The 12,585-nt window shown below is 44.1% G+C and overlaps 1 pseudogene; it reads right to left on the reverse strand.

Annotated features, from left to right (window-relative positions):
- The window catches only part of LOC119395944 (glutamate receptor ionotropic, kainate 2-like), a 235,584-nt pseudogene that overhangs the window by 19,998 nt on the left and 203,001 nt on the right, over positions 1-12,585 (reverse strand).

Raw genomic sequence — 12,585 nt, forward strand, 5'->3', positions numbered from 1 at the left:
TACTTCGTTTAGCCTCACGATCATTGCACTTATCCAAATTCTACCTCGATCAGTCAACCTCTCTGTATGTGCTGATGATACATGCATCTGGACTTCAGCAGTGACACGACCCCACGTACGCGCACGGCTCCAAAAAGCAGAGAGAATAATGTCGATGTACCTCCATGCTCGAGGCCTCAGAATTTCCACCGAGAAATGCGCTTTAGTCCCTTTTAGTCGCAAGCCCACGATCTGGTAACCCGTTTCCATCGACACCGCGAGGCTTTCATATACGAGACGTCACCGATTCTTGGGCCTAATTATAGACAGAGATCTTTCGTGGAGTGCTCACATCTCGCACTTGAAGAAGACGCTCACCTCTGTCGCACACTTAATGAGATTTCTCGCCAGTAAAACGTGGGACACATCCGTGCCATCTATGCTTCAATTGTACAGAGCACTCTTCTTGAGACATTTGCGGTATAGCACGCCCGTGCTTTCTAAATCCGGGAAAACTAACATACGGGTCCTGCAAAGCATTCAAGGCCAAGTACTTCGCACGTGCTTGGGGCTACCTTGGTGTGCTAACACGATAGCAACGATTGCTATTGCCAAAGACCACCCGACTGCGACATATGTAACTTTCGACAAACTCGGGTAACATATTTGTGACATATTCAGAGTGCCTGACCACCACCTCGCTAGCTTGCCACTGGGAAAACCAAAGGCAGCGTTTTCTACAGTTGGTGTGACTAACCAGCATTCCATGTCGTGGACATTCTCGCCCGCAACCATACCCCTATCTCCGGAGTGGTACATGAAAAGAACCACTGTGCACCTTGAAGTACCGGCGATATCTAAAAAAGGCAAGCCTGTCATCTGCAGCCCTCAAGCAGATTTCATTGGACCTTTTGCATATACCTTATGCTAACCGAATTCATGTTTACAAGGATCGTTTGGTCTTGGGAAGTTCGACACGTGGCTTTGTGGCACCATTTCGATCAATCACCGCCAACTTCAAGACCTCACACGTCACGACATCTATGAGCTGCGAGCTCGACGCTTTTCGAGCCGCTGTGGAGCTTGTTATGCAAGAATCCCCTAGTAGATGGGCCATATTCTGCGGCTCTAAGGCAGCCCTTCAATGCGTGCGAAGCCTGCATCGCGCCACTAATTAAGAACACGACATTGTTTTACAATGGCTGCCGGGTCACTGTGGAATCAGTGGTAACCACCTCGCCGACGACGCTACCCGATGTGCCCTCGATGGAGCGCCCACACTGTTCGTACCCTTATCAAGAGTAGACGCTGCTAGAGAGCTTCGTCACATAGGGCATTATGCCACGCTTGCGTACTGGAATTCTCCGCTTAACTCGAATCGTCGCCCACAGAACATTGGATCGTTACTCCAGCTACAACTACCATTCAAGGTTTTTCGACGTGACGCTACAATGCTGTGCCGGTTGCAACTTGCCGGTTGCAACCGGCAATGCGGTGCCGGTGACAGCTGCAACTGCGTAGCGAGTATTGAACATCTCTTGTGCCACTGTCCCCAATTTGATGAAGATCGCCGGACTCTCCAGTTTGCCTTGAGTAGACTCGATGATCGGCGCTTTAATGAAGGAAAGACCTTGGGAGCCTGGTCGCACACCACATCGGCCCAGAAAGCCACGCGAGCCCTCCTGCAGTACTTGAAAGCAACTTCATTGAGCGACCGCCTGTGCACCTCGGCATTGTGTGTGCGATGCGAAATGTGTCTCTCCTTCTGTTTCTCTCTCTGTTACATTAGTATTCCCCTCCCCATGTGCAGGGTAGCAAACTGAACGTATAGTCTAGTTAACCTTCCTACCTTTCCTATATTCCTTCTCTCTCTTCTCTTTTCTTCGCAACAACGTCAATTTTGCAAATGAAAACGAGGACGGATTCTCACTATATAGAAAGTGTCAGTGCTGAAATATAAATGTTCACTGAACAAAAAGATTCAAACAACAATTTTTTAGTAAAGAAATTCAATTACATGTCCTGAACGACCCTTACAAACCAAGTACAGCACCTACTGCACTAATATCCACTAATTTTAGTCAAACACTGTACAGTTGAAAGCAGCAGGCGAAGCCCACACCTCCACAGAAAATTATGAAAACTTTCTTGCGCGTGAATTAGTGCAATTTTCGGAAGTATGACAAATATCACAAAGGTACTAAATCAAATAAAGTATTGATCGCATTGTTATTATTAACCGGTATTCTTGGTTACATGTTTCTTCTAATTTTGTATTTGCGCAGCATTTGTTTCTGCAAACATGACTGTTGCAGTTAGAGTGTGGCAGTTGACAGTCTGCAAATGCTTAAAGATCTGGTGTGAAAACATCTTGGCGAACTTTTACGTTCAGCGTGGTTATTACGTTTATGTGAATATTTGTGTTTTGCAATTTTTTTTTTGTTGAGGAGACAGTGTTCGTTTATCTGCCTACATTTGTACAGCTTTGTGATTGTGTACAACTTTATGGCGACAACTGCTATGCAATAGCAGAGGAGTATCAGGCGTTAGAAAGGCACAAACCTACCATTCAATGCGTTTAATAATAACAATAAAAACATTAGTGCTTTCCGAAACTCAAGTCTAACATCTGTGAAAAGATAGACGAAAATTTTGGGCAGCTCAACTAAGTGAATGCTGGGGAAATGCCATGCACGCCCCGTCCGTTTGTTTCTCTTGCGTTTATATTTGCTCGATATCCATGACGGCGGGATCCGCTCTTCGTCGGCACTGCCGCTCTCGGGCGAGCGCACGCTGTCGTTCTCGGTGAGCCTCGTTAGCGGAATCCGTGGCGGGAGAGACCCTCCGCCAGTCAGCGCCTTCCTATTTGGTGAATGGATGCTGTGAGCGTCCCCTTTATAACGGGGTGGTGACAAGCGTGATACCAGGCTCGAGAGAAAAAAAATTCCCCTTTTTTATAAAATGTTGGTCTAATGCCTCTACTACGGTTAAATCTATCTTACTACAGAAAAAAAAACGTAAATTCACAGGCCAGTTCTCTGCCCTTTTCGGCAGAATGTCCTTATTTTTCCCACTATTTATTTTTGTCCTTTCTCTCTAATTTTCCGCCACCAATACTCTAACCGTCTCTTACTTATTTCAATCGCGGGTCTGTTCAACTTTGGAGTGCTGTCCGTAAAACCCGAGGCTTCATGCAGGCTCGTGCCCAAACGTACACCTGAGTGGATATATCTCCACATTCAATCAAAACATGCTCCGCCGTTTTCTTATATTTCCCAGAGCATGTGCATTGTTCTTCTTTACTGAATCTCGCTTTAAAACTACGCGTTCTAAGTAAACCCCATCTCGCTTCAAACAGTAAAGCGCTTCCCTTTGAATTATCGTTAAATGCATCACTCCTTATTTCGTTTTTTTCCTTTTCGGTAGTTACCCAGAGCCGGTTTTTTCTCTATAACTGCCGTCTAGTAAATCCTCTCCGCTTATCCAACTTTTCGCTTTATTGCCATATCGCTTACACTACAAGCCGTATATTTACTAGTGAGCCTTCTAGTTCTTTTTCTCTACTGTCCTTTTTCTCCACGCTCTTTTTATCGAAATAATGGAACACCATCTCCGCCCATCTACTCTCTTTCATATTCCTTAGCCTCTCTTCGAACCTTATTTTGCTCTGAGCTTCCGTCGCCTCAAAACCTGTCCATCCCATATCGCCCTTTACAGCCTCATTTGTCGTCTTCCCGTGAGCACCCAACGTGAGGCGCTCCACAGTCTTTTGATTAATCCATTCTGATTGCGCCTCCGACCTCATACTACGTCCACTGAGTTCCCAAAAGTAAGCCCAGGAACCATTACACTTTTCCACAGACCTCGAACACCACGTACCTATTGTGTCCCCACAACGCACTGTGCTTCATTAGTGCAGCATTCCTCTCTCCTTTTGCGGCCGAGGCTTTTAAATGCGAAGCATTGTTAGGGGAATTCTGCTGACTTTGAGCGTATCTATCTATCTATCTATCTATCTATCTATCTCTATCTATCTATCTATCTATCTATCTATCTATCTATCTATCTCTCTATCTATCTATCTATCTATCTATCTATCTATCTACTATCTATCTATCTATCTATCTATCTATCTATCTATCTATCTATCTATCTATCTATCTATCTATCTATCTATCTACTTCTCTCTATCTAATCTATCTATCATCTATCTATCTATCTATCTATATTCTATCTATCTAGTCTATCTATCTATCTATCGATCTCTATTATCTATCTATCTATCTATCTATCTATCTATCTATCTATCCGCCTACGACTTTGTGCTCTCCTGGCCGTTTCATTAATCGGATGTATACTAAAATTTGGTATTGCATAACATGACTGTAGTACGAACATACATGACAGGTCACAACATGAACATCATGATCTGCATGGCATGAACAGCATGTTTTACATTCCAACGGCCTTGGGCTCTTGCGGCCGTTCACGTTCATTCCATATATAGCAAAATTTGTATGGTGTGACAAGAGTTCATGGCGAACATAATGACAGGTCCTAACGTGCAAATCATGACACGCATGTCATGTGCAGCATGATTTACGTGACATAATCTCGGGCCGCTCGCGGCCGTTTAAATGAATAGATATATACGAAAACTGGTATGACGAGACATTTCTATATGACGAGCATAGCTCACACGTGGTAACATGAAAATTATGACATGCATGTCATGTACGAGATGATTTACATGCTACGCTCATGACGCACTCGTGGTCGTTTCGCTAGATTGGTATACCCCAAAATTGGTATTGCGCGATGTGACTGCGTGAAGAATATGAATATCAGGTGGTAACTTGAGAACCATGACATGCAGGTCATGTATGTTATGATTTACATGCCACTCTCATGGTACGCTCTCGGCCGTTTCGCTAGCTTGATATACACCAAAATTGGTATCGCGCGACCCGACTGTATGAAAAACATAAGTGACAGGTAGTAACATGAAAACCATGACATGCATGTCATGTATGGCATGATTTACATGCCACGCTCCTGGTGCACTCGCGGCCTTTTCACTCGCTTAATGTACATCAAAATTCGTATTGCGCGATGTGACTGCATGACGAACATAAGTGCCAGATGGAAACACGAAAACCATAATATGCATGTCATGTATGGCATGAATTACATGCCATACTCATGGTGCACTCGCGGCCATTTCGCTCGTTTGATATACACCAAAATTGGTATTGCATGATGTGACTGTATGACGAACATAAATGACAGGTCCCAACATGTGAATCATGTTATATGCACGTCATGTACGGTATGATTTACATGACACTGCCATAGTGCGCTTCCGGCCGTTGTGTTAACTGGATATATGCCAAAAAAGTGTGCAACATGCCACGAACGCGTGATGAATATAAATGATAGGTCATGCATTGTATATACCGGAATATACGTCTCATAAGAATGACATATACCAGATTGTGAATGCATGCGTGCATGGCAAACATGCGATATATTAACGCGATAGCGTTAAAGAGCTCGTATCGCAGAAATTCCGCCGTCGGCGTAGGTGTCGGCGCCGTTAGTTGTGAGCGAAAAATCATCATCTTGTCTGTGACCGAAAAAATGGAAAAAGCTGCAAATAAAGTAAATAATAAAAATGCTGGGTCCCAGTGCGAATCGAACCTAGGCCGTATGCGTGGCAAGCAGGTGTTCTACCACACAGCCACGCCTCTGCCCGGAGCTGCACTGAAAGTAACTTTCATGCTTCCGAAAAATACGTGTCCTGTATACAGGTGTCACAGTACGAGATCTAATATCGCAGTAATATTGCGTGGTACAAGCGTACATAGCCATCGGGCGTCACACCATGTCAATATCCTAACGACTTGGTGGTTTAAAGACAGCCACCCATTACAAAAGGCACACACATTACTGTGCGTATTCCCTTAAGACTGCGTAGTGGGTGCATCGCAACTACGAAAAAGTTTCTCGAACATAACTGCTCCTGGTTTAAAGCATCCTACCCATTACATAAGGCACACACCTTAGTGCGCACATTCTGTTAAATACTCGTAGTGTTCGAACTGCGCAGTAGGGACAGGATATCGCTATCGCGTTCAACTCTTAAAGGCGAAGCTTAAGTGTCCCCCAATTTTTGTCAACTAGATGCCCTGGCATGAATCATTTGATTTGGCTCAAAGACAAACAAGGCAATGTGTGCAGCTCTTTGCTGGCTGCGTCGCATTACATCGAGTCCCACAGTGCGTGCAATCTGCCGGATTTTTATTTTTGCTTTTTCGCTCACCTCGACTGTTGTAACCCGCAGGGTCAAACCTTCGAGCTTGTCTGTAAACTCCTTCTCGGCAACTTGAGTGTAATTGACGAAGTATGCCAGGCCGTTAACTGGATGCCATGTTGCTACCTTAAAAAGGGAAAAAGATGAACAAAATTGAAATAAAATACGTGTGGACAATGATTATGATCCGTACATTGCCACAAAGCGCTGTGTATCTCTATTCTACTACATTGCTAACATATCTGCCAACGTTAGTCACTTCATAGATGGGAAGTAATTAAGTCAATTTGCGTTACTCAATTATTCAGCTACGACGCAATGCTTTCTGTTTTGTTCCTCGCGCTCCTAGGTTGACGATGCGGTCAAGTTAGGAGTGTGAAAATGCGTTGTAATCAAAGTTAAGCTGTACTGATGTTTCAACCGCTTACTACAGTCAAAGAATCAGAATAAACGCTGCGAGGACAAAAGAAATGGTGCCCATTTTCACGATAATAGAAAAAATTAACTTTGCTTATTTTGGATTCGTCCACTTTGCTTGGCGCGTAAGCATGAAGTTGCTCAGACAACTTTGAAATAATCTGGTAGAGTATTCCATTTCACGTGTTTTCAACTTGCAAGCGACAACAATGGCACGGAAATGCCATACTCTTTAACATGGCAATGACATTTGATTTGAAGCAAATGCGAAGAAAAATTACATTAACCCACACGCCTCTTTAGTCGATATCTTGTAAAGCGTCAAGTTAAACTTTAACATCAAAGTAACTTTCAGAAGCTGTGATTACTTACTTGATGGCGATTATACTGCGTAGGAATATGTAACGTCTTGTCTTTTTTTTTTGCGTTCTTTTCTCTGCGTAATAAGTGTGTAATCAAAAATATCTTTCGTACCAAATTACAAAGTACAAATGGCATTGTGCTGTAAGGTACAACGAAGTAGGTTCCACTCCGACCAATAGGACCGTATTGAAATATAGGTTCAATGTAAGAACGTACACTTTCCGAGGTTTGGGTGCACGTTCCCGTGATCAAGATTATTCCGCAACCGTCTACAACGATGCCTCGCTGAGGAAGCCGTCCTTATTCCTTTGTTTCCCAAGCGCGAGGAATTGTTACACCAAACGTACTAGCCAGCCACTACTCTCGTCTTGAAATTTGCATTTTGTTCTCTGACATTGTGTAAGGAAACATCGATTGCTTTATGAATCTGTTCCTTATGTAATACTCCTTCGAGGGCCTTTAGGGTTCATTATGATAATAATAAATAAATAAATAAATAAATAAATAATAAATAAATAATAAATAAATAAATAAATAAATAAATAAATAAATATTCCAGCCATTATACCATTTGCAGCACTTTTTTTTCAAACCTGTTGAATCCAAGATTTTAATGATTAACAAAATGAATCACTTCTCTGTTCGGCACTAATAGGTTGGTCTACATAAATCGCTTATTTGTCAAATGAAATGAATTAGCAGGTAAAGGCACTGCTTTTTACAAAGATTACGTACTTCAACATAATTATGCTACATTAACTAGACAGCTCACCTTTATCATTCCTTTCGTCTTCAGTTCAATTACGTCCATGTAGAAATCCTCGCGAATTCCACGCTGTTCGATGCGTACGTCACCTGTCAGTCCCCTAATAGTTGTCTGCATCAGTAATAAATAAATAAAGAAAAGAGCAGTGATTTTTCTTGGATTATATAGGTGTTCGGTTCAGTTTAAACACGAAAAATGAGCGCCTAAATTTGTCACGATGAAGCCGAAGCTTTGAATTGCTCTTCTGGCGTGGCACTGAAGCGTGTAGCTGGCAAACGTGGTCCATCGTTAGTCAGAAAATCACAAGCATTGCGCGCTCCTATTTATCGGTAGGTACACGTTTAAGGACGCCGCTATATGTTTAGTGAATCCTAAACCACGTGCGAACATCGCATAGACGTCGACGATGAGAATTATGTAGCCGCATTTCTGCTTACTGTCAGGATTTATTCATTTTGAAGGCAACTGTGCTATATTTTTCACTCTCAGGCTAATATGCGCGAAAGCTGCGCTTCCCGCATTCCGCGTGTTTTCTTATATTATGTGTTACCGTTGATGGATTCTCACAAACAATTTCGGTAGTGAATCCTGCATATGGTGTTATAAAGTTCACTATTCGGGGTACTGTAAATCCGGCGCCGCATTCACTGAAATTTCTGTTCGGTAGTGCACTTTGCACTTGCTGACTGCAATCACTGATATGGTGTCCAGAACCGCCAAACACCTTTTCAATGAATATTTTTGTCGGAAATCTTTGGGATACCGTTGTACATGCTACATTACACTGAGCTTTGCATATGAGGCGCAGAACCCACTAGCTATCTGTTCCTAAATGCGCTTTGCCAAGTGCTGGCAGCAATCGCCATTATGTCCACCACGAAAAATGTCCACGATTTGATTTAACGAACAATTTCCTTGAGAGTTCTTTCCTTTTTTTGAAATCTCGCCTATATGTGTTTTTCCCGCGAACTAAAAGCTTTTCTTTCCCCCAAGAGAACACTGACCTTTACACTAAGCCATTTCACAGGATTGTCGCTTGAGTGGTAAGTTAAAGGAGTTGTCTTTTTTTTAACGAAGTTCAAGTTGTGTTTCTTGACGGTGTATTGATGAGCGGGGTATACCCTGCTGGTAACATGCAAAGCCTTTCATGTCGGCACGCCCAGTGTATAGGGAACCCAAGCTCAAGTTTGCGGCGCGACGACAGCGCCGCTCCAGCCGCGCTGCGGCTCTGTCGGAAAGCTCTGAACCTTATGCGCGGCCGACTCAGCCCCTTTCACGGTAGCGGCGTAGCGGTAGCGCGCGTGTTCTTCTGTCGGTGCGGGTAACTGGGGGGCCGTCAGCACGGCACGTTGAACCGAGCACGTTGAACGTTGCTGTGCGAAGCTGCGCATTTCCGCGATGACAGAAGCGACCCCACGGAAGCGGACGTGAGGTCGGAAGTATTCCTGTGTCCTGGGCTGCCACAACAGTGCAGACAACACGAAGGCACGCGATTTACGTGTGAAACTGTATTGTTTCCCGGTCGTGTCGCACGATAAATAAAGGCGGCAAGCGTGGATAGCTGACAGCGCTGTCTCGCCTTCTATTTTGGTTGTCTGAGTTCATCGCTTTCGTTCGTTTCGACTACCTGAATCGGTAGGTAACTCGCCGCATGCACGCAGCGACTACAGTAATGATTACACGCTGTCTTCTCGCATTGTGAAAGTCCAGTTACGGTTGTAGGTGAAACAACTTTGTGTTTTGATTCCCCGTGTTCGTGAGACTTACCCGTCGTTATTGAACGTTCACACTCGCGCTATACCGTTAGCGTTGCGCGGTACGTTGAATTCAACTGAACTCGGCACATTGTCAGAAGTTCGGCGCTTGCAATTCACGCGTCGGGAAGGCTGCTTTATCACGCCGGAACGGACGTCTGTGCATTTTCAGCATGCTTTGACATCGTTCTGCAGGTTTGCTTTGTTTTTGTCACTTTATTAGTGTGATATACAGGGTGTCCCAGCTATCACGTAGCTCGATTTAAAAAAAGAGGAACGGCGTTACGCGAATCAAGCCTACAGCATATTGTTCCTAGTACACTAGAGTAGCCACTGCTTTTTTCTTCGTTAATGAGGTTTATTTATTTAGTCATAATTATATTTCTAACTCGACAAGTATTCGCCTAATAGTCAAAATGTTAATGAGGCGTATGTAGGCATGTTCAAATGGCATCTAACTGCGCTACTTTCAACAACGTGCTAATTGCGCGCTCATTTTTTCCGCTTGATCAAGAAAGCCCGCGAAATATGAAAAGTGACACGTGACTAGAGTGTTGCGCGCGTCGGGAACCAGCGCCCTCAACCAGGCTCCCTATGAGGCAGACAGTATCAAGGAAAATAAAATGCAGAAAAAAAAAACGCATTGCCCTATCTGCCACTCCCGGCCTAAAAACGCACCGCTTGACTTTACAGAGTCAGGCCATAATCAGAACACCTGCCGCGTTATCAATGAGAACAGTCGGCCGTGAGATATGGATGATTGCGGCGTACTATCGAACGGACTGAATCCCAGCGAAATTGCGCGCATATCGCTGGCGGCCCTTGCCAAAATGCGGAACGCTGTCTTTCGCAACAGGCAAAGCGGTTGTTTGCAGTAAGCTTATTTGAGGACGCTGGTTTCCTTTGCGGGTGGGAGCGTAGTCACGTGCTATTTTTCATATTTAGCGGGCTTTCTTTATCAGCCGGAAAAAATGAGCGCGCAATTAGCACGTTGTTGAAAGTAGCGCCGTTAGATGCCATTTGAACATGCCTACATACGCCTAATTGACATTTTGACAATTAGGCGAGTACTTCTCGAGTTAGAAATATAATTATGACTAATTAATTAAACCTCATTAACGAAAAAGCAGTGGCTACTCTAGTGTACTAGGAACAATATGCTGTAGGTTTGATTCGCGTAACGCCGTTCCTCTTTTTTTAAATCGTGCTGCGTGATAGCTGGGACAGACACCCTGTACATTTAAGCCGCTAAATACAACTGGCACTTAATACATGCGTTGCACTTGCAACCTTGAAGTAACCATCTGTCACCTTCTGACTTTGTGCGATTTTGTAGCCGCGTTCGCGCAGCAGGTTTTATACGCCTGTCAAGTCGATATAAAAAGAGACTGCAAGCATGACACGAGAGCCGAAAAAACGAGGCGAGCAATTCATCTTGCTTCACAGTGGTTAAAGCTCAGCTAGCTGCCTCGCGTCTGAATCGGCGGGTGATTCTCCAGCGGCACGGAGGACTTGAATCTAACCTTCTCAGGAAACAGGGCCATGGCCGTGTAATTCCTTTTTTTCGCACGCCGCAAACGTTTGTTCACAAAAGTACACGGCTGCTACTGTTAAGCATGCCATATCAAAACAACAATCATATGATTCGTAGTCCACACCACAGAACATCCATAGCGTGTACGGCTTCATTTCGGAGTGCTTGTGGACCATTATTCATCTTTAACATGACAGAATGAAACTTAACTCGAGGTATAAGTCCTACACGGTGTAATCGCGACTTGGGAAATGCACTTCGTTTTGAGTCGGGCGTCGTTGTCATCGATCGTCTGCTCTTCACCGTTAACGTGATTGACGAGCCTTTCTCCTTTTATCAAGTTCGCTTTTCGGAAGTACCTATCCAGCTGTGACATCTTTTGAACCCGCACTGCAGGCGGTACATTGTGAGGCGCCGCGAGTACACTGCACCGCGAGAGCTCCGCACGTACACAGACGCGAGCGGCAATGCGGTGGAGAGAAGGGAAAACGCTCGCTGCTTACACCCCAGTTTCTTTTTTTCTGTCAGAGATGGCGCTGCCTGTCAAGAGCAGCAGCGCCGCTAAGCTTTGCTTGGGAAGCCTATATACCATTTTCATGGACTCCAGTAGGGATGATCCGTGTTTCCAAGGCTTGGGTTGATCGCAGTTGAGCGACTGCAAGTCCAGGTTATGCATGACACGGTCGGCGTTGTGAAGCCCAGTGGCGAGAAGAGTCACAGCGTCGTACATGAGTGCGGTGTCTGTCTGCGAACAAATAACGTAATTTGTGGGTCGCTCCCTTTTGTAGTTAGGGCAGAGTTTCGGAGAAACATTGCCCTCAGCAACACCTCTATGTTTTCAAAAAAAAAGATTAGCCGTGCCCAATAGGAGTCGGAACATGTTGCACGTGGTCAAAGCGGCACCAACACTGTACTGTGGCGCCGACATAGAAAAAAATCGGTGACGTAAACACTGTTGGGATTACTAGTAAATGGAAAACTATTTTCACGTGCCCCTTCGAACACGGCCATTGTATTTTAACTCATATTGAGCGCCACTCTACATGCATTTAGTAAAGCTTGAGCTAATAATGCACAGACACCTAGATAGATAGATAGATAGATAGATAGATAGATAGATAGATAGATAGATAGATAGATAGATAGATAGATAGATAGATAGATAGATAGATAGATAGATAGATAGATAGATAGATAGATAGATAGATAGATAGATAGATAGATAGATAGATAGATAGATAGATAGATAGATAGATAGATAGATAGATAGATAGATAGATAGATAGATAGATAGATAGATAGATAGATAGATAGATAGATAGATAGATAGATAGATAGATAGATAGATAGATAGATAGATAGGCGTACGCAGGGTTTCCCATTAGGGAGGGGGGGCGATGTCTCACCGCAGCGATACCCTCCACCCAGAGTTAGAAAAAGCCTTCGCAGCGGATGCAAT

The sequence above is a fragment of the Rhipicephalus sanguineus genome, chromosome 6 (assembly GCF_013339695.2).
Source record: "Rhipicephalus sanguineus isolate Rsan-2018 chromosome 6, BIME_Rsan_1.4, whole genome shotgun sequence".
Classification (NCBI taxonomy): Eukaryota; Metazoa; Arthropoda; class Arachnida; order Ixodida; family Ixodidae; genus Rhipicephalus; species Rhipicephalus sanguineus.